This window comes from Delphinus delphis, chromosome 1, assembly GCF_949987515.2.
Source record: "Delphinus delphis chromosome 1, mDelDel1.2, whole genome shotgun sequence".
In the NCBI taxonomy this organism is placed as follows: Eukaryota; Metazoa; Chordata; class Mammalia; order Artiodactyla; family Delphinidae; genus Delphinus; species Delphinus delphis.
The window spans coordinates 46,030,563-46,051,718 of record NC_082683.1 but is presented as its reverse complement, the minus strand read 5'-3'; the positions used below and the strand labels follow the sequence as shown (position 1 = coordinate 46,051,718).

General features: G+C 40.8%; 1 long non-coding RNA gene across 1 annotated transcript in view; it reads right to left on the bottom strand.

The window, feature by feature from the left end:
* Positions 1-21,156, bottom strand: part of LOC132432374 (uncharacterized) — a 184,792-nt gene that overhangs the window by 92,536 nt on the left and 71,100 nt on the right. The gene's annotated exons all lie outside the window — the stretch shown is intronic.

Below are 21,156 nucleotides of genomic sequence, written 5' to 3'. Positions count from 1 at the left end.
GGCAAAGATAGAGAAGATGCAAGAAATGTTTAACAAAGACCTAGAAGAATTAAAGAACAAACAAACAGAGATGAAGAATACAATAACTGAAATGAAAAATACACTAAAAGGAATCAATAGCAGAATAACTGAGGCAGAAGAATGGATAAGTGACCTGGAAGACAGAATGGTGGAATTCACTGCTGTGGAACAGAATAAACAAAAAAGGAATGAAAAGAAATGAAGACAGCCTAAGAGACGTCTGGAACAACATTAAACACAACAACATTCGCATTATAGGGGTCCCAGAAGAAGAAGAGAGAGAAAAAGGACCTGAGAAAATATTTGAGGAGATTATAGTCAAAAACTTCCCTAACATGGGAAAGGAAATAGCCACCCAAGTCCAGGAAGCTCAGAGCATCCCAGGCAGGATAAACCCAAGGAGAAACAGGCTGAGACACACAGTAATCAAACTGACAAAAATTAAAGACATAGAAGAATTATTAAAAGCAACAAAGGAAAAATGACAAATAACATGCAAGGGAACTCTCATAAGGTTAACAGCTGATTTCTCAGCAGAAACTCTTCAAGCCAGAGAAAGTGGCATGATATATTTAAAATGATGAAAGAGAAGAACCTACAACCAACATTACTCTACCTGGCAAGGATCTCATTCAGATTTGACAGACAAATCAAAAGTTTTACAGACAAGCAAAAGCTAAGAGGATTCAGCACCACCAAACCAGCTGTACAACAAATGCTAAAGGACCTTCTCCAAGTAGGAAACACAAGAGAAGAAAAGGACCTACAAAAACAAACCCAAAACAATTAAGAAAATGGTAATAGGAACATACATATCAATAATTACCTTAAATGTAAATGGATTAAATGCTCCAACCAAAAGACACAGGCTCACAGAGTGGATACAAAAACAATACCCATCTAAATGCTGTCTAAAAGACACCCACTTCAGACCTAAGGACACATACAGACTGAAAATGAGGGGATGGAAAAAGATACTTCATGCAAATGGAAATCACAAGAAAGCTGGAGTAGCAATACTCATATCAGATGAAATAGACTTTAAAATAAAGAATGTTACAAGAGACAAGGAAGGACACTACATAATGATCAAGGGATCAATCCAAGTAGAAGAAATAACAATTATAAATATATATGCACCCAACATAGGAGCACCTCAATACATAAGCCAAATGCTAGGAGGAGCTTCAAGATGGTGGAAGAGTAAGATGTGGAGATCACCTTCCTCCCCACAAATACATCAGAAATACGTCTACATGTGGAACAATTCCTACAGAACACCTACTGAACGCTGGCACAAGACCTCAGACCTCCGAAAAGGCAAGAAACTCCCCACATACCTGGGTAGGGCAAAAGAGAAAAGGTAAAACAGAGACAAAATAATAGGGACGGGACCTGCACAAGCGGGAGGGAGCTGTGAAGCAGGAAAGGTTTCCACACACTAGGAAGGCCCTTTGTGGGTGAAGACTGCATGTGACAGAGCAGGGAATCTTCAGAGCCACGGAGGAGAGCGCAGCAACAGGGGTGCGGAGGGCGAAGCGGAGAGATTCCCACACAGAGGATAGGTGTCGACCAGCACTCACCAGCCCGAGAGGCTTGTCTGCTCACCAGCCGGGACGGGTGGGCGCTGGGAGCTGAGGCTCCGGCTTCAGTGGGATCCCAGGGAGAGGACTGGTGTTGCTGCGTGAACACAGCCTGAAGGGGGCTAGTGTACCACAGCTAGCCAGGAGGGAGTCTGGGAAAAGGTCTGGAACTGCCAAAGAGGCAAGATACTTTTTCTTGCCTCTTTGTTTCCTGGTGTGCGAGGAGAGGGGATTCAGAGCGCTGCTTACAGGAGCTCCAGAGACGTGAGCCGCAGCTATCAGCGTGGACGCCAGAAACGGGCATGAGACGCTAAGGCTGCTGCTGCCGCCAACAAGAAGCCTGTGTGCGAGCACAGGTCACTATCCACACATACATCCCTACCGGGAGCCTGTGCAGCCCGCCACTGACAGGGTCCCGTGATCCAGGGACAACTTCACCAGGAGAACGCACAGCGCACCTCAGGCTGGTGCAACGTCACGATGGCCTCTGCTGCCGCAGGCTCGCCCCGCACTCCGTGCCCCTCCCTCCACCCGGCCCGAGTGAGCCAGAGCCTCGGAATCAGCTGCTCCTTTAACCCCGTCCTGTCTGAGTGAAGAAAAGATGCCCTCAAATGACCTACATGCAGAGGCGGGGCCAAATCCAAAGCTGAACCCCAGGAGCTGTGCTAACAAAGACGAGAAAGGGAAATCTCTCCCGGCAGCCTCAGGAGCCGTGGATTAAATCTCCACAGTCAACTTGATGTACCCTGCATCGGTGGAATACCTGAATAGACAACGAATCATCCCAAATTGAGGAGGTGGACTTTGGGAGCAATGATATACATATATTTTTGCCTTTTCCTCTTTTTGTGAGTGTGTATGTGTATGCTTCTGCGTGTGATTTTGTCGGTATAGCTTTGCTTTTACCACTTGTCCTAGGGTTCTGTCGGTCCTTTTTTTTTTTTTTTAGTACAGTTTTCAGCGCTTGTTATCATTGGTGGATTTGTTTTTTGGTTTGGTTGTTCTCATCGTTCCTTCTTTCTTTTTTTTAATTACTTTAATTTTTTTAAAATAATTATTTATTGGTTTTTATTTTAATAACTTTTTATTTTATTTTATCTTTTTCTTTCTTTCTTTCTCACTTTTATTCTGAGCCATGTGGATGACAGGCTCTTAGTGCTCCAGTCAGACATCAGGGCTGTGCCTCTGAGGTGGGAGAGCCCAGTTCAGGACATCAGTCCACCAGAGACCTCCCAGCTCCACATAATAACAAATGGCGAAAATTTCCCAGAGATCTCCATCTCAACGCCAAGACCCAGCTTCACTCAACGACCAGAAAGCTACAGTGCTGGACATCCTATGCCAAACAACTAGCAAGACAGGAACACAACACCACCCATTAGCATAGAGGCGGCCTAAAATCATAATAAGCTCACAGACACCCCAAAACACATCACAAGACATGGACCTGCCAACCAGAAAGACACGATCCAGCCTCATCCACCAGTACACAGGCACTACTCCCCTCCACCAGGAAGCCTACACAACCCACTAAACAAACCTTAGCCACTGGGGGCAGACACGAAAAACAAGGAAAATATGAACCTACAGCCTGTGAAAAGTAGACCCCAAACACAGTAAGTTAAGCAAAATGAGAAGACAAAGAAACACACAGCAGATGAAGGAGCAAGGTAAAAACCCACCAGACCTAACAAATGAAGAGGAAATAGGCAGTCTACTGGAAAAAGAATTCAGAATAATGATAGTAAAGATGATCCAAAATCTTGGAAATAGAATGCAGAAAATACAAGAAACGTTTAACAAGGACCTAGAAGAAATAAGAGCAAACAAACAATGAGGAACAACACAATAACTGAAATTAAAAATTCTCTAGAAGGGATCAATAGCAGAATAACTGATGCAGAAAAACGGATAAGTGACCTGGAAGATAAAATATTGGAAATAACTACTGCAGAGCAGAATAAAGAAAAAAGAATGAAAAGAATTGAGGACACTGTCAGAGACCTCTGGGACAACATTAAACACACTAACATTCGAATTATAGGGGTCCCAGAAGAAGAAGAGAAAAAGGAAGGGACTGAGAAAATATTTGAAGAGATTATAGTTGAAAACTTCCCTAACATGGGTAAGGAAATAGTTAATCAAGCCCAGGAAGCAAAGAGAGTCCCATACAGCATAAATCCAAGGAGAAACATACTGAGACACATATTAATCAAATTATAAAAAATTAAATACAAAGAAAAAATATTAAAAGCAGCAAGGGAAAAAAAACATACAAGAGAATCCCAATAAGGTTAACAGCTGATCTTTCAGCAGAAACTCTGCAAGCCAGAAGGGAGTGTCAGGACATATTGAAAGTGATGAAAAGGAAAAACCTACAACCAAGATTACTCTATCCAGCAAGGATCTCATTCAGATTTGATAGAGAAATTAAAACCATTACAGACAAGCAAAAGCTAAGAGAATTCAGCACAGCCAAGCCAGCTTTAAAACAAATGCTAAAGGAACTTCTCTAGGCAGGTATCACAAGAGAAGGGAAAGACCTACAATAACAAACCCAAAACAATTAAGAAAATGGGAATAGGAACATACATATCGATAATTACCTTAAATGTAAATGGATTAGATGCTCCAACCAAAAGATATAGACTGCTGAGTGGATACAAAAACAAGACCCATATATATGCTGTCTACAAGAGATCCACTTCAGACCTAGGGACACATACAGACTGAAAGTGAGGGGATGGAAAACGATATCCCATGCAAAAGGAAATCAAAAGAAAGCTGGAGTAGGAATTCTCATATCAGACGAAAGAGACTTTAAAACAAAGACTATTACAAGAGACAAAGAAGTACACTATATAATGATCAAGGGATCAATCCAAGAAGCAGATATAACAATTGTAAATATTTATGCACCCAACATAGAAGCACCTCAATACATAAGCCAAATACTAACAGCCATAAAAGGGCATAGTAGAGGACTTTAACACCCCACTTTCACCAATGGACAGATCATCCAAAATGAAAATAAATAAGGAAACACAGGTTTTAAATTCTACATTAAAGGAGATGGACTTAATTGATATTTATAGGACATTCCATCCAAAAACAACAGAATACATTTTGTTCTCAAGTGCTCATGGAACATTCTCCAGGATACATAATATCTTGGGTCACAAGTCAAGCCTTGGTGAATCTAAGAATATTGAAATCATATCAAGTATCTTTTCTGACCACAACGCTATGAGACTATATATCAATTACAGGAAAAGACCTGTAAAAAATATAAACACATGGAGGCTAAACAATACACTACTTAATAACAAAGAGATCACTGAAGAAATCAAAGAGTAATTCAAAAAATACCGAGAAACAAATGACAATGAAAACACGACAACCCAAAACCTATGGGATGCAGCAAAAGTAGTTCTAAGAGGGAAGTTTATAGCAATACAATCCAACCTTAAGAAACAAGAAACATCTCAAATCAACAACCTAACCTTACACCTAAAGCAATTAGAGAAAGAAGAACAAAAAAACCCCAAAGTTAGCAGAAGTAAAGAAATCATAAAGATCAGAGCAGAAATAAATGAAAAAGAAATAAATGAAACAATAGAAAAGACCAATAAAACTAAAAGCTTGTTCTTTGAGAAGATAAACAAAAATGATAAACCATTAGCCAGACTCATCAAGAAAAAAAGGGAGAAGACTCAAATCAATACAATTAGAAATGAAAAAGGGGAAGGAACAACTGGCAATGCAGAAATACAAAGGATCATGAGAGATTACTACAAGCAAATATATGCCAATAAAATGGACAACCAGGAAAAAAAGGACAAATTCTTAAAAATGCACAACCTTTAGAGACTGAGCCAAGAAGAAATAGAAAATATGAACAGACCAATCACAAGCATTGAAAATGCAACTGTGATTAAAAATTTTCCAACACACAAAAGCCCAGGACCAGATGGCTTCACAGGTGAATTCTATCAAACATTTAGAGAAGAGCTAACACCTATCCTTCTCAAACTCTTCCAAAATATAGCAGAGGGAGGAACACTCCCAAACTCATTCTACAAGGCCACCATCACCCTGATACCAAAACCAGACAAAGATGTCACGAAAAAGGAAAATTACAGACCCATATCACTGATGAACATAGATGCAAAAATCCTCAACAAAATACTAACAAACAGAATCCAACAGCACATTAAAAGGATCATACACCATAATCAAGTGGGGTTTATCCCAGGAATGCAACGATTCTTCATTATATGCATATCAATCAATGTGATACACCATATTAACAAATTTAAAGAGAAAACCAATATGATCATCTCAATAGATGCAGAGAAAGCTTTTGACAAAATTCAACACCTATTTATGATAAAAACACTGCAGAAAGTAGGCATAGAGGGAACTTACCTCAACATAATAAAGGCCATATATGACAAACCCACAGCCAACATCGTCCTCAATGGTGAGAAACTGAAACCATTTCCACTAAGATCAGGAACAAGACAAGGTTGTCCACTCTCACCACTATTATTCAACATAGTTCTGGAAGTTTTAGCCACAGCAATCAGAGAAGAAAAGAAAATAAAAGGAATCCAAATTGGAAAAGAAGTAAAGCTGTCACTGTTTGCAGATGACATGATACTATACATAGAGGATCCTAAAGATGCTACCAGAAAACTACTAGAGCTAATCAATGAATTTGGTAAAGTAGCAGAATACAAAATTAATGCACAGAAATCTCTTGCCTTCCTATACACTAATGATGAAAAATCTGAAAGAGAAATTAAGGAAACACTCCCATTTACCACTGCAACAAAAAGGATAAAATACCTAGTAATAAACCAAGCTAAGGAGACAAAAGACCTGTATGCAGAAAATTATAAGACACTGAAGAAAGAAATTAAAGATGACACAAATAGATGGAGAGATATACCATGTTCTTGGATTGGAAGAATCAACATTGTGAAAATGACTATACTACCCAAAGCAATCTACAGATTCAATGCAATTACTATCAAAATACCAGAGGCATTTTTCACAGAACTAGAACGAAAAATTTCACAATTTGTATAGGAACACAAAAGACCCCGAATAGCTAAAGCAATCTTGAGAAAGAAAAACAGAGCTGGAGGAATCAGGCTTCTGGACTTCAGACTATACTACAAAGCTACAGTAATCAAGACAGTATGGTGCCAGCCCAAAAACATAAATATAGATCAAAGGAACAGGATAGAAAGCCCAGAGATAAGCCCACACACATATAGTCACCTTATCTTTGATAAGGCAAGAATATACAATGGAGAAAAGACAGCCTCTTCAATAAGTAGTGCTGGGAAAACTGGACAGGTACATGTAAAAGAATGAAATTAGAACACTCCCTAACACTGTACACAGAAATAAACTCAAAATGAATTAAAGACCTAAGTGTAAGGCCAGACACTATCAAACTCTTAGAGGATAACATAGGCAGAACACTGTGTGAGATAAAGTATAGCAAGATCCTTTTTGACCCACCTCCTAGAGAAATGGAAATAAAAACAAAAATAAACAAATGGGACTTAATGAAACTTAAAAGCTTTTGCACAGCAAAGGAAACCATAAACAAGACCAAAAGACAACCCTCAGAATGGGAGAAAATATTTGCAAATGAAACAACTGACGAAGGATTAATCTCCAAAATTTACAAGCAGCTCATGCAACTCAATATCAAAGAAACAGACACGCAATCCAAAAATGGGCAGAAGATCTAAATAGACATTTCTCCAAAGAAGGTATACAGATTGCCAACAAACACATGAAAGAATGCTCAACATCATTAATCATTAGAGAAATGCAATCAAAACTACAATGTGATATCATCTCACAGCAGTCCGAATGGCCATCATCAAAAAATCCACAAACAATAAATGCTGCAGAGGGTGTGGAGAAAAGGGATCTCTCATACACTGTTGGTGGGAATGTAAATTGATACAGCCACTATGGAGAACAGTATGGAGCTTCCTTTAAAAACTTAAAATAGAATTGCCATACAACCCAGCAATCCCACTACTGGGCATATACCCTGAGAAAACGATTATTCAAAAAGGGTAATGTACCACAATGTTCATTGCAGCTCTATTTACAATAGCCAGGACATGGAAGCAACATAAGTGTCCATCGACAGATGACTGGATAAAGAAGATGTGGCACATATATACAATGGAATATTACTAAGCCATAAAAAGAAACTGAGTTATTTGTAGTGAGGTGGATGGACCTAGAGTCTGTCATACAGAGTGAAGTAAGTCAGAAAGAGAAAAACAAATACCGTATGCTAACACATATATGGAATCTACAAAAAAAAAAAATGGTCATGACGAACCTAGGTGCAAGACAGGAATAAAGACGCACACCTACTAGAGAATGGACTTGAGGACACAGGGAGGGGGAAGGGTCAGCTGGGACAAAGTGAGGGAGTGGTAGTGTATAAATGGACATATATACACTACCAAATGTAAAATAGCTAATCGGAAGCAGTCACATAGCACAGGAAGATCAGCTCAGTGCTTTGTGACCAGATAGAAGGGTGGGATAGGGAGGGTGGGAGGGAGGAAGATGCAAGAGGGAAGAGATATGGGGATATATGTATACGTATAACTGATTCACTTTGTTATAAAGCAGAAACTAACACACCATTATAAAGCTATTATACTCCAATAAAAACTTTAAAAATAATAATAAGGCAAATGCTAACAGCTATAAAACAGGGAATCGACAATAACACAAAAATAGCAGGGGACTTTAATACCTCACTTACACCAATGGACAGATCATCCACACAGAAAATTAATAAGGAAACACAAGCTTTAAATAACACAATAGAACAGATAGATTTAATGGATATTTATAGGACATTCCACCCGAAAACAGCAGATTACACTTTCTTTTTAGGTACACATGGAACATTCTTCAGGATAGATCATATCTTGGGTCACAAAGCAAGCCTTGGTAAATTTAAGAAAATTGAAATCATATCAAGCATCTTTTCCAACCACAATGCTATGAGATTAGAAATCAATTACAGGCCAAAAAAAAAGTAAAAATACAAACACATGGAAGGCTAAACAATACATTACTAAATAACCAAGAGATCACTGAAGAAATCAAAGAGGAAATTAAAAAATACCTAGGAACAAATGACAATGAAAAGTCAAAGATCAAAAACCTATGGGATGCAGCAAAAGTAGTTCTAAGAGGGAAATTTATAGCAATACAATCCTACCTCAAGAAACAAGAAAAATCTCAAATAAACAATCTAACCTTACACCTAAAGGAACTAGAGGAAGAAGAACAAACAAAACCCAAAGTTAGTAGAAGGAAATAAATCATAAAGATCAGAGCAGAAATAAATGAAATAGAAACAAAGAAAACAATAGTAAAGATCAATAAAACTAAAAGCTGGTTCTTTGAGAAGATAAACAAAATTGATAAACATTTAGCCAGAATCATCAAGAAAAGAAGGGAGAGGACTCAAATCAATAAAATTAGAAATGAAAAAGGAGAAGTTACAATGGACATGACAGAAATACAAAGCATCCTAAGAGACTACTACAAGCAACTCTATGCCAAAAAAATGGACAACCTGGAAGAAATGGACAAATTCTTAGGTATAACCTTCCGAGACTGAGCCAGGAAGAAACAGAAAATATGGATAGACCAATTACAAGTAATGAAATTGAAACTGTAATTTTAAATCTTCCAACACACCAAAGTGCAGGACCAGATGGCTTCACAGGGGAATTCTAACAAACATTTAGAGAAGAGCTAACACCCATCCTTCTCAAACTCTTCCAAAAAATTGCAGAGGAAGGAACACTCCCAAATTCATTCTATGAAGCCACCATCACCCTGATACCAAAACCACACAAAGATACTACAAAAAAAGAAAATTACAGACCAGTATCTCTGATGAATATAGATGCAAAAATCCTCAACAAAATACTAGCAAACAGAATCCAACAACACATTAAAAGGATCATATACCATGATCAAGTGGGATTTATCCCAGGGATGCAAGGATTCTTCAACATATGCAAATAAATCAATGTGATACACCATATTAACAAACTGAAGAATTAAAACCATATGATCATCTCAGTAGATGCAGAAAAAGCTTTTGACAAAATTCAACACCATTTATGATAAAAACTCTCCAGAAAGTGGGCATAAAGGGAACTTACCTCAACATAATACAGGCCATATATGACAAACAGCAAACATCATTCTCAATGGTGAAACACTGAAGACATTTCCTCTAAGATCAGGACCAAGACAAGGATGTCCACTCTTGCCACTCTTATTCAACATAGTTTTGGAAGACCTAGCCACAGCAATCAGAGAAGAAGAAGAAATAAAAGGAATACAAATTGGAAAAGAAGGAGTAAAATAGTCACTGTTTGCAGATGATACAAAATTACAGAATCTTAAAGATGCCACCAGATTGCTACTAGAGCTAATCAATGAATTTGGTAAAGTTGCAGGATACACAATTAATGCACAGAAATCTCTTGCATTCCTATACACTAACAACAAAGGATCAGAAGACAAATTAAGGAAACATCCGATTCACCACTGCAACAAAAAGAATAAAATACCTCGGAATACACCTACCTCAGGAGGTAAAAGACCGATACGCAGAAAACTATAAGACACTGATGAAAGAAATCAAAGATGACACAAACAGATGAAGAGATATACCACGTTCTTGGACTGCAAGAATCAATATTGTGAAAATGACTATACTACCCAAAGCAATCTACAGATTCAATGCAATCCCTATCAAATTACCAATGGCATTTTTTACAGAACCAGAACAAAAAATCTTAAAATTTGTATGGAGACACAAAAGACTCCAAATAGCCAAAGCAATCTTGAGGGAAAAAATGGAGCTGGAGGAATCAGACTCCCTGACTTCAGACTATACTACAAAGCTACAGTAATCAAGACAGTATGGTACTGGCACAAAAGCAGAAATATAGATCAATGGAACAGGATAGAAAACCCAGAGATACAAGATGCCGGAAGAGTAAGACGAGGAGATCACCTTCTTCCCCACAGATACACCAGAAATACATATCCACGTGGAACAACTCCTACAGAACACCTACTGAATGCTGGCAAAAGACCTCAGACCTCCCAAAAGGCAAGAAAGTCCCCACATACCTGGGTAAGGCAAAATAAAAAAGAATAAACAGACAATAGGATAGGGACGGGACCTGCACCAGTGGGAGGGAGCTGTGAAGGAGGAAAGGTTTCCACACACTAGGAAGCCCCTTCGCGGGCAGAGACTGTGGGTGGCGGAGGGGGGAAGCTTGGGAGCTTCGGAGGAGAGCACAGCCACAGGGGTGCGGAGGGCAAAGCGGAGAGATTCCCACACAGAGGATTGGTGCCGATGGGCACTCACCAGCCGGAGAGGCTTGTCCGCTCACCCGCCAGGGCAGGCGGGGCTGGGAGCTGAGGCTCGGGCTTCGGTTGGAGCGCAGGGAGAGGACTGGCAGCGTGAACACAGCCTGAAGGGGTTACTGCACCACGGCTAGCCGGGAGGGAGTCCGGGGAAAAGTCTGGACCTGTCGAAGAGGCAAGAGACTTTTTCTTCCCTCTTTGTTTCCTGGTGCGTGAGGAGAGGAGATTAAGAGCGCTGCTTAAAGGAGCTCCAGAGAAGGGCGCAAGCCGCGGCTAACAGCGCGGATCCCAGAGACAGGCACGAGACGCTAAGGCTGCTGCTGCCGCCAACAAGAAGCCTGTGTGCGAACACAGGTCACTATCCACACCCCCCTCCTGGGAGACTGTGCAGTGCAGCCCGCCACTGCCAGAGTCCCGGGATCCAGGGACAACTTCCCCAGGAGAACGCACGGCACGCCTCAGGCTGGCGCAACATCACGCCGGCCCCTGCCGCCACAGGCCCACCCCGCACTCCGTACCTCTCCCTCCCCCCGTCCTGAGTGAGCCAGAGGCCCCGAGTCAGCTGCTCCTTTACCGCCGTCCTGTCTGAGCAAAGAACAGACGCCCTCCGGTGACCAACACGCAGAGACGGGGCCAAATCCAAAGCTGAGCCCCGGGAGCTATGAGAACAAAGAAGAGAAAGGGAAATCTCTCCCAGCAGCCTCAGAAGCAGCGGATTAAAGCCCCACAATCAACTTGATGTACGCTGCATCTGTGGAATACATGAATAGACAACGAATCATCCCAAATTCAGGAGGTGGACTTTGAGAGCAAGATTTATTATTTTTTCCCCTTTTCCTCTTTTTGTGAGTGTGTATGTGTATGCTTCTATGTGAGATTTTGTCTGTATAGCTTTGCTACCACCATTTGTCCTAGGGTTCTATCCATCCGTTTTTGTTTGTTTGTTTCTTGTTAAAAACATTTTTTTCTTAATAATTATTTTTTATTTTAATAACTTTACTTTATCTTAATTTATTTTATCTTCTTTCCTTCCTTCCTTCCTTCCTTCCTCCCTCCCTCCCTCTCTCCCTCTCTCCCTCTCTCTCGCTCTCTCTCTCTCTCTCTCTCTCTCTCTGTTCTTTCTTTCTTTATTTTTCTCCCTTTTACTCTGAGCCGTGTGGATGAAAGGCTCTTGGTGCTGCAGCCAGGAGTCAGTTCTGTGCATCTGAGGTGGGAGAGCCGACTTCAGGACACTGGTCCACAAGAGAACTCCCAGCTCCACATTATATCAAACGGCAAAAATCTCCTAGAGATCTCCATCTCAACACCAGCACTCAGCTTCACTCAACGACCAGCAAGCAACGGTGCTGGACACCCTATGGCAAACAACTAGCAAGACAGGAATACAACCCCACCAATTAGCAGAGAGGCTGCCTAAAATCATAATAAGTCCACAGACACCCCAAAACACACCACCAGACGTGGACCTGCCCACCAGAACACAAGATCCAGCCTCATCCACCAGAACACAGGCACTAGTCCCCTCCACCAGGAAACCTACACAACCCACTGAACCAACTTTAGCCACTGGGGACAGACACCAAAAACAACGGGAACTACAAACCTGCAGCCTGCAAAAAGGAGACCCCAAACACAGTAAGATAAGCAAAATGAGAAGACAGAAAAACACACAGCAGATGAAGGAGCAAGATAAAAACCCACCACCTAACAAATGAAGAGGAAATAGGCAGTCTACCTGAAAAAGAATTCAGAATAATGATAGTAAAGATGATCCAAAATCTTGGAAATAGAATAGACAAAATGCAAGAAACATTTAACAAGGACCTAGAAGAACTAAAGATGAAATGAGCAAGGATGAACAACACAAAAAATGAAATTAAAAAATACTCTAGATGGGATCAATAGCAGAATAACTGAGGCAGAAGAACGGATAAGTGACCTGGAAGATAAAATAATGTAAATAACTACTGCAGAGCAGAATAAAGAAAAAAGAATGAAAAGAACTGAGGACAGCCTCAGAGACCTCTGGGACAACATTAAACACAACAACATTCGAATTATAGGGGTTCCAAAAGAAGAGAAAAGGAAAGGGACTGAGAAAATATTTGAAGAGATTATAGTTGAAAACTTTGTTAATATGGGAAAGGAAATAGTTAATCAAGTCCAGGAAGCACAGAGAGTCCCATACAGCATAAATCCAAAGAGAAATATGCCAAGACACATATTAATCAAACTGTCAAAAATTAAATACAAAGCAGCAAGGGAAAAACAACAAATAACACACTAGGGAATCCCCATAAGGTTAACAGCTGATCGTTCAGCAGAAACTCTGCATGCCAGAAGGAACTGGCAGGACATATTTAAAGTGATGAAAGGGAAAAACCTACAACCAAGATTACTCTACCCAGCGAGGATCTCATTCAGATTTGATGGAGAAATTAAAACCTTTACAGACAAGCAAAAGTTGAGAGAGTTCAGCACCACCAAACCAGCTTTACAACAAATGCTAAAGGAGCTTCTCTAGGCAAGAAACACAAGAGAAGGAAAAGACCTACAATAACGAACCCAAAACAATTAAGAAAATGGGAATAGGAACATACATATTGATAATTACCTTAAATGTATTTGGACTAAATGCTCCCACCAAAAGACACAGATTGGCTGAATGGATACAAAAACAAGACCCATATATATATGCTGTCTACAAGAGACCCACTTCAGACCTAGATACATACAGACTGAAAGTATGGGGATGGAGAAAGATATTCCATGCAAATGGAAACCAAAAGAAAGCAGGAGTAGCAATTCTCATATCAGACAAAATAGACTTTAAAATAAAGACTATTAGAAGAGACAAAGGACACTACATAATGATCAAGGGATAGATCCAAGAAGAAGATATAACAATTGTAAATATTTATGCACCCAACATAGGAGCACCTCAATACATAAGGCAAATACAAACAGCCATAAAAGGGGAAATAGACAGTAACACATTCATAGTAGGGGACTTTAACACCCCACTTTCACCAATGGACAGATCAGCCAAAATGAAAATAAATAAGGAAACACAAGCTTTAAATTCTACATGAAACAAGATGGACTTAGTTGATATTTATAGGACATTCCATCCAAAAACAACAGAATACATTTTGTTCTCAAGTGCTCATGGAACATTCTCCAGGATAGATCATATTTTGGGTCACAAATGAAGCCTTGGTAAATTTAAGGAAATTGAAATTGTATCAAGTGTCTTTTCCAACCACAACGTTATGAAGACTAGATATCAATTACAGGAAAAGAACTGTAAAAAATACAAACACATGGAGGCTAAACAATACACTACTTAATAACGAAGTGATCACTGAAGAAATCAAAGAGGAAATAAAAAAATACCTAGAAACAAATGAGAATGGAGACACGATGACCCAAAACCTATGGGATGCAGCAAAAGCAGTTCTAAGAGGGAAGTTTATAGCAATAAAATCCTACCTTAAGAAACAGGAAACATCTCGAATAAACAACCTAACCTTGCACCTAAAGCAATTAAAGAAGAACAAAAAACCCCCAAAGTTAGCAGAAGGAAAGCAATCATAAAAATCATATCAGAAATAAATGAAAAAGAAATGAAGAAAACGATAGCAAGGGTCAATAAAACTAAAAGCTGGTTCTTTGAGACAATAAAAAAAATAGATAAACCATTAGCCAGACTCATCAAGAAAAAAAGGGAGAAGACTCAAATCAATACAATTAGAAATGAAAAAGGGGAAGGAACAACTGACACTGCCGAAATCCAAAAGATCATTAGAGATTATTATAAACAACTCTATGCCAATAAAATGGACAACCTGGAAGAAATGGACAAATTCTTAGAAGTGCACAACCTGCCAAGACTGAATCAGAAAGAAATAGAAAATATGAACAGACCAATCACAAGCACTGAAATTGAAACTGTGATTAAAATTCTTCCAACAAACAAAAGCCCAGGACCAGATGGCTTCACAGGCGAATTCTATCAAACATTTAGAGAGGAGACAACCCCTATCCTTCTTAAACTCTTCCAAAATATAGCAGAGGGAGGAACACTCCCAAAATCATTCTACGAGGCCACCATCACCCTGATACCAAAAGCAGACAAGGACGTCACAAAGAAAGAAAACTACAGGCCAATATCACTGATGAACATAGATGCAAAAATCCTCAACAAAATACTAGCAAACAGAATCCAACAGCATATTAAAAGGATCATACACCATGATCAAGTGGGGTTTATTCCAGGAATGCAAGGATTATTCAATATATGCAAATCAATCAGTGTGATACACCATATTAACAAATTGAAGGAGAAAACCAATATGATCATCTCAATAGATGCAGAGAAAGCTTTCAACAAAATTCAACACCCATTTATGATAAAAACCCTGCAGAAAGTAGGCATAGAGGGAACTTTCCTCAACATAATAAAGGCCATATATGACAAACCCACAGCCAACATCGTCCTCAATGGTGAAAAACTGAAAGCATTTCCAGTAAGAACATGAACAAGACAAGGTTGCCCACTCTCACCACTCTTATTCAACATAGTTTTGGAAGTTTTAGCCACAGCAATCAGAGAAGAAAAGGAAATAAAAGGAATCCAAATCGGAAAAGAAGAAGTAAAGCTGTCACTGTTTGCAGATGACATGATACTATAAACAGAGAATCCTAGAGATGCTACCAGAAAACTACTAGAGCTAATCAATGAATTTGGTAAAGTAGCAGGATACAAAATTAATGCACAGAAATCTCTGGCATTCCTATACACTAATGATGAAAAATCTGAACGTGAAATCAAAAAACACTCCCATTTACCATTGCAACAAAAAGAATAAAATATCTAGGAATAAACCTACCTAAGGAGACAAAAGACCTGTATACAGAAAATTATAAGACACTGATGAAAGAAATTAAAGATGATACAAAGAGATGGAGAGATATACCATGTTCTTGGATTGGAAGAATCAACATTGTGAAAATGACTCTACTACCCAAAGCAATCTACAGATTCAATGCAATCCCTATGAAACTACCACTGGCATTTTTCACAGAACTAGAACAAAAAATTTCACAATTTGTATGGAAACACAAAAGACCCTGAATAGCCAAAGCAATCTTGAGAATGAAACACGGAGCTGGAGGAATCAGGCTCCCTGACTTCAGACTATACTACAAAGCTACAGTAATCAAGACAATACGGTACTGGCACAAAAACAGAAAGATAGATCAATGGAACAGGATAGAAAGCCCAGAGTATGGTCACCTTATCTTCGCTAAAGGAGGCAGGAATGTACACTGGAGAAAGGACAGACAGCCTCTTCAATAAGTGGTGCTGGGAAAACTGGACAGCTACATGTAAAAGAATGAAATTAGAACATTCACTAACACCATACACAAAATTAAACTCAAAATGGATTAAAGACCTAAATGTAAGAGCAGACACTATAACTCTCTTAGAGGAAAATATAGGAAGAACACTCTTTGACATAAATCACAGCAAGATCTTTTTTGACTCACCTCCTAGAGTAATGGAAATAAAAACAAAAATAAACAAATGGGACCTAATGAAACTTAAAAGCTTTTGCACAGCAAAGGAAACGATAAACAAGATGAAAAACAACCCTCAGAATGGGAGAAAATATTTGCAAATGAATCAATGGACAAAGGATTAATCTCCAAAGTATATAAGCAGCTCATGTAGCTCAATATCAAAAAAACAAACAACCCAATCCAAAAATGGGCAGAAGACCTAGATAGTCATTTCTCCAAAGAAGACAAAGAGATGGCCAAGAGGCACATGAAAAGCTGCTCAACATCACTAATTAGTAGAGAAATGCAAATCAAAACTACAATGAGGGGGACTTCCCTGGTGGCGCAGTGGTTAAGAATCTGCCTGCCAGTGCAGGAGACATGGGTTTGATCTCTGGTCCAGGAAGATCCCACATGCCGCAGAGCAACTAAGTGCGTGCGCCACAACTACTGAAGCCTGCGCGCCTACAGCCTGTGTTCCACAACAAGAGAAGCCATCGCAATAAGAAGCCTGCGCACCATAACGAAGAGTAGCCCCCACTCGCCGCAACTAGAGAAAGCCAGCGCACAGCAACGAAGACCCAACACAGCCAAAAATAAGTAAATAAATAAATAAATTTATAAAAAGAAAACTACAATGAGGTATCACCTCACACAAGTTAGAATGGGCATCATCAGAAAATCTACAAACAACAAATGCTGGAGAGGGTGTGGAGAAAAGGGAACCCTCTTGCACTGTTGGTGGGAATGTAAATTGATACAGCCACTATGGAGAACAGTATGGAGCTTCCTTAAAAAACTAAAAATAGAACTACCATATGACCCAGCAATCCCATTACTGGGCATATACCCTGAGAAAACCATAATCCAAAAGACACATGCACCCCAATGTTCACTGCAGCACTATTTACAATAGCCAGGTCAGTGAAGCAACCTAAATGCCCACTGACAGACGAATGTATAAAGAAGATGTGGTATATATATACAATGGAATATTACTCAGCCATAAAAAGGAAAGAAATTGGGTCATTTGTAGAGATGTGGATGGACCTAGAGACTGTCATACAGAGTGAAGTAAGTCAGAAAGAGAAAAACAAATATCGTATATTAACACATATATGTGGAACCTAGAAAAATGGTACAGATGAACCAGTTTGCAAGGCAGAAAGAGAGACACAGCTGTAGAGAACAAACATATGGACACCAAGCGGGGAAAGCGGGGCTGGGGGAGGGGATGGGATGTATTGGGAGATTGGAACACTCCCTAATACCATACACAAAAATAAACTCAAAATGGATTAAGGACCTAAACGTTAAGACTGGACACTATAAAACTCTTAGAAGAAAACATAGGAAGAACACTCTATATACCCTAATATGTGTAAAATAGATAAGTAATAAGAACCTGTTGTATAAAAAAAGAAAAATTAAATTAAAAAACAAACAGGGCTTCCCTGGTGGCACAGTGGTTAAGAGTTCGCCTGCCAATGCAGGGGACGAGGGTTCGTGCCGCGGTCCGGGGAGATCCCCCATGCCGCGGAGCGGCTGGGCCCGTGAGCCGTGGCTGCTGAGCCTGCACGTCTGGAGCCTGTGCTCCGCAACGGGAGAGGCCACAGAAGTGAGAGGCCCGCGTACCGCAAAAACAAAAACAAACAAACAAACAAAGGAAAGGTGACCCTTCCAGGCAGGGCCTGCGGTTGGCCAGACAGTACAATTGAGTCAGGATGTTGGATGCCTGAGGCCATCCTGCAGTGAGTGTCCGATTCTGAGACCCCAAAAGCTGAGTCTGAATGGCAGTAGCTGGAGAGGAGCCCTGAGGGCCACAGGAGGCATCACAGCTGGTTTGCTGGCCAACGCCACCATTTTCCTATTTGGTGATGCAGGCCATGTGCTTAACCTCTCTGCACGTCCGCCTCCTCATCTGCAAATCTGGAATAAAAGCATTCACCTCAAGGTCTACCATGAGAATTAAACAAAACAATGTATGTGAACTACGTAATGTATAAGATTATGATCATAATAACAATAACGATAGCTGACATTTATTGAATGTTTCCTTATTGGACCAGGTAAAAATCTACAAGTGGAGAAACTGAGGCTTAGACACTCCGAGGCTGGGCTTTTAGCCAAGAAGCTAACTAGGAGCTATTGTTATTCTGTTAGCGGAGCAGTTGACTGGGCATTCAGAGGCAGGCTGGGGAGCAGACTCTGCACCCCACTAGCCACAGGACCCTGTGCGATTCACACCCCTTCTCTGAGCCACAGCCGTGGCATTCCCTCATTCCTTGGATAAATTCACTACCTCTACCAAGTCCTATACTAAAGTGATGGTGCTAGAGAAATGAGTAGGTTTAGGGGTTTCGGTTCCTGAACTTTTAAGATGGAGGTAAAATGTTGACTCATTTAATTCCTCATTAGTGTCCCAAGGCTGCCATAACAAAGTACCGCAGATTGGGCGGTTTAAAACAACTGAAATGGGCTTCCCTGGTGGCGCAGTGGTTGAGGGTCTGCCTGCTGATGCAGGGGATACGGGTTCGTGCCCCGATCCGGGAAGATCCCACATGCCGCGGAGCGGCTGGGCCCGTGAGCCATGGCCGCTGAGCCTGCGCGTCCGGAGCCTGTGCTCCGCAACGGGAGAGGCCACAACAGTGAGAGGCCCGCGTACCCCCCCCCCAAAATAAAACTGAAATGTATTGTCTCATAGTTCTAGAGGTTAGGCATCTAAAATCAAGGTGTCTACAGCAGCATTCTACCTCTGAAACCTGCAAGGGAGAATCCTTCCTCGCCTCTTCCAAGCTGCTGGCAGTCACCAAGCATCCTTGGCTCCTTGGCCTGCAGCTGCCACACTCCAATGTCTGTCTCTGTTGTCACATGGCGTTCTCATCACATGGTCTTCTTATAAGGACACCAGTCACATTATATTAAGGGCTCAGCCTACTCCAGTATGACCTCATCTTAGCTAATTCCATCTGCAACGACCCTATTTCCAAATAAGAGGAAACATGAGGTATATGAGATTTAACATATCCTTTGGGGAAGGCACATTCAACCCATAACGATACCCCAGACCGGTACCCTGAGTAGGATAGACCTTCTGGGCCCGAGGCTGACCTGGCATGACATTCCATGGCCACACTGGAGCTTTGGTCTTCTGGCTCCAGAGAAAACAGAAGCCCAAATCCCTTTGGAATTTGGGATAGAAAGTTGGAGAGGGCAGTTACACTTCCCAGTACAGAGCTTTCTTTGAGGCAGGCTCATGAATTAAGTCCAGCTCGCAATGGGATGGCTTTGATGAAATGGAGGGGAAAGGGACCCATCATTTCATCCTGAAAGATTAGGGAAGCAAAGTCTCAGAAGTGTTATACTGGATTAGTGCTGTCTTTTCAGAGAACACAGCCTGATTCTAGAAACTATGAGAGGCAATAATTTGTCTCTAAAAAGAATTCTCTAGGATGCAGGAAGGGAAGAGAGCCAGCATTTTCATTCGAGTGCTTCCTCTGTGCCAGGCCATATGTGGAATGGTTTACAAACACCATCTCTTTCAATCCTCAGGACAATTCTTTGATTATTAACCCCATTTGACAGATAAGGAAGCAGGTTAAGAGAAGTTAACTGAATTTTTCCCAAGTCTCACAGCTAAGAAGTTGGTGGTACTAGGATTTAAATCCAGGTTTGTTGGATAATCAAGTTTATGATCTTTCTTCTATGTTGTCTCTTTATAATTTTATATCAGATAATGTATGTGAAAACTTGAAGCATTATATCTGGCAGACAGAGAGGAGGCAATATGCGTTTATATCCATCCTTCCTCCAGAGACTATTTCCGGAATGGATGAATGAATGATACTGGACAAACATACAGCACCCTCTGATCCTCCTGTTCTCATGTGAACTCTCCTTCCTGTGAACTCCCAGGACTTTGTTCTTCCTTCTTAAGTAGAACTTATCCCCCTCCCTCCATTGCTCCCATCCCTTGGTTAGTGCCTCAGAGAAGGGATGAGTCTAACTCATCTTTGTACTGCCCCCCACCCCGGGCCTCCTGCACTGGCCTAATATGCAGCAGATGCTCAATACCAGTCTGCAGAGTGAATGAATAAGTAAAAACTCCTATAAAGCTCACAGCTCAGTATTGGTTAAAGTGGTAGATTTAACCTGACAGCATCCCTAGGAAGTTCAGAGAAAAACCTGAGCTGGGACTCAGAAGGGGGCTCCGGGCCTGGCATGGTCACTAACTTGTCCTGCAGACTTGGGCTCCTCTCGGCCCTCTTACCCACCCATCAAACAAGGGACTCGGACTAATGACATTAGAGCTCTTCTAATCTCTTCATCTAGGTCCTGGCGTTTCCAAGGTCAGAAGGGGTTATAGACTACAAGGCATTCAGATGCCATTGGGGCCTAGGCTATCCAGTGATAGACAACCCTTTCTCGGGTCCCAGTTTTCCTGAAGCAGCAAAATCAGCATTTAGGCACCTCACCACCTTCCTCTTGCTAGTTCCAAGCAGAGCACTTCCCAAAGGCAGCTGGA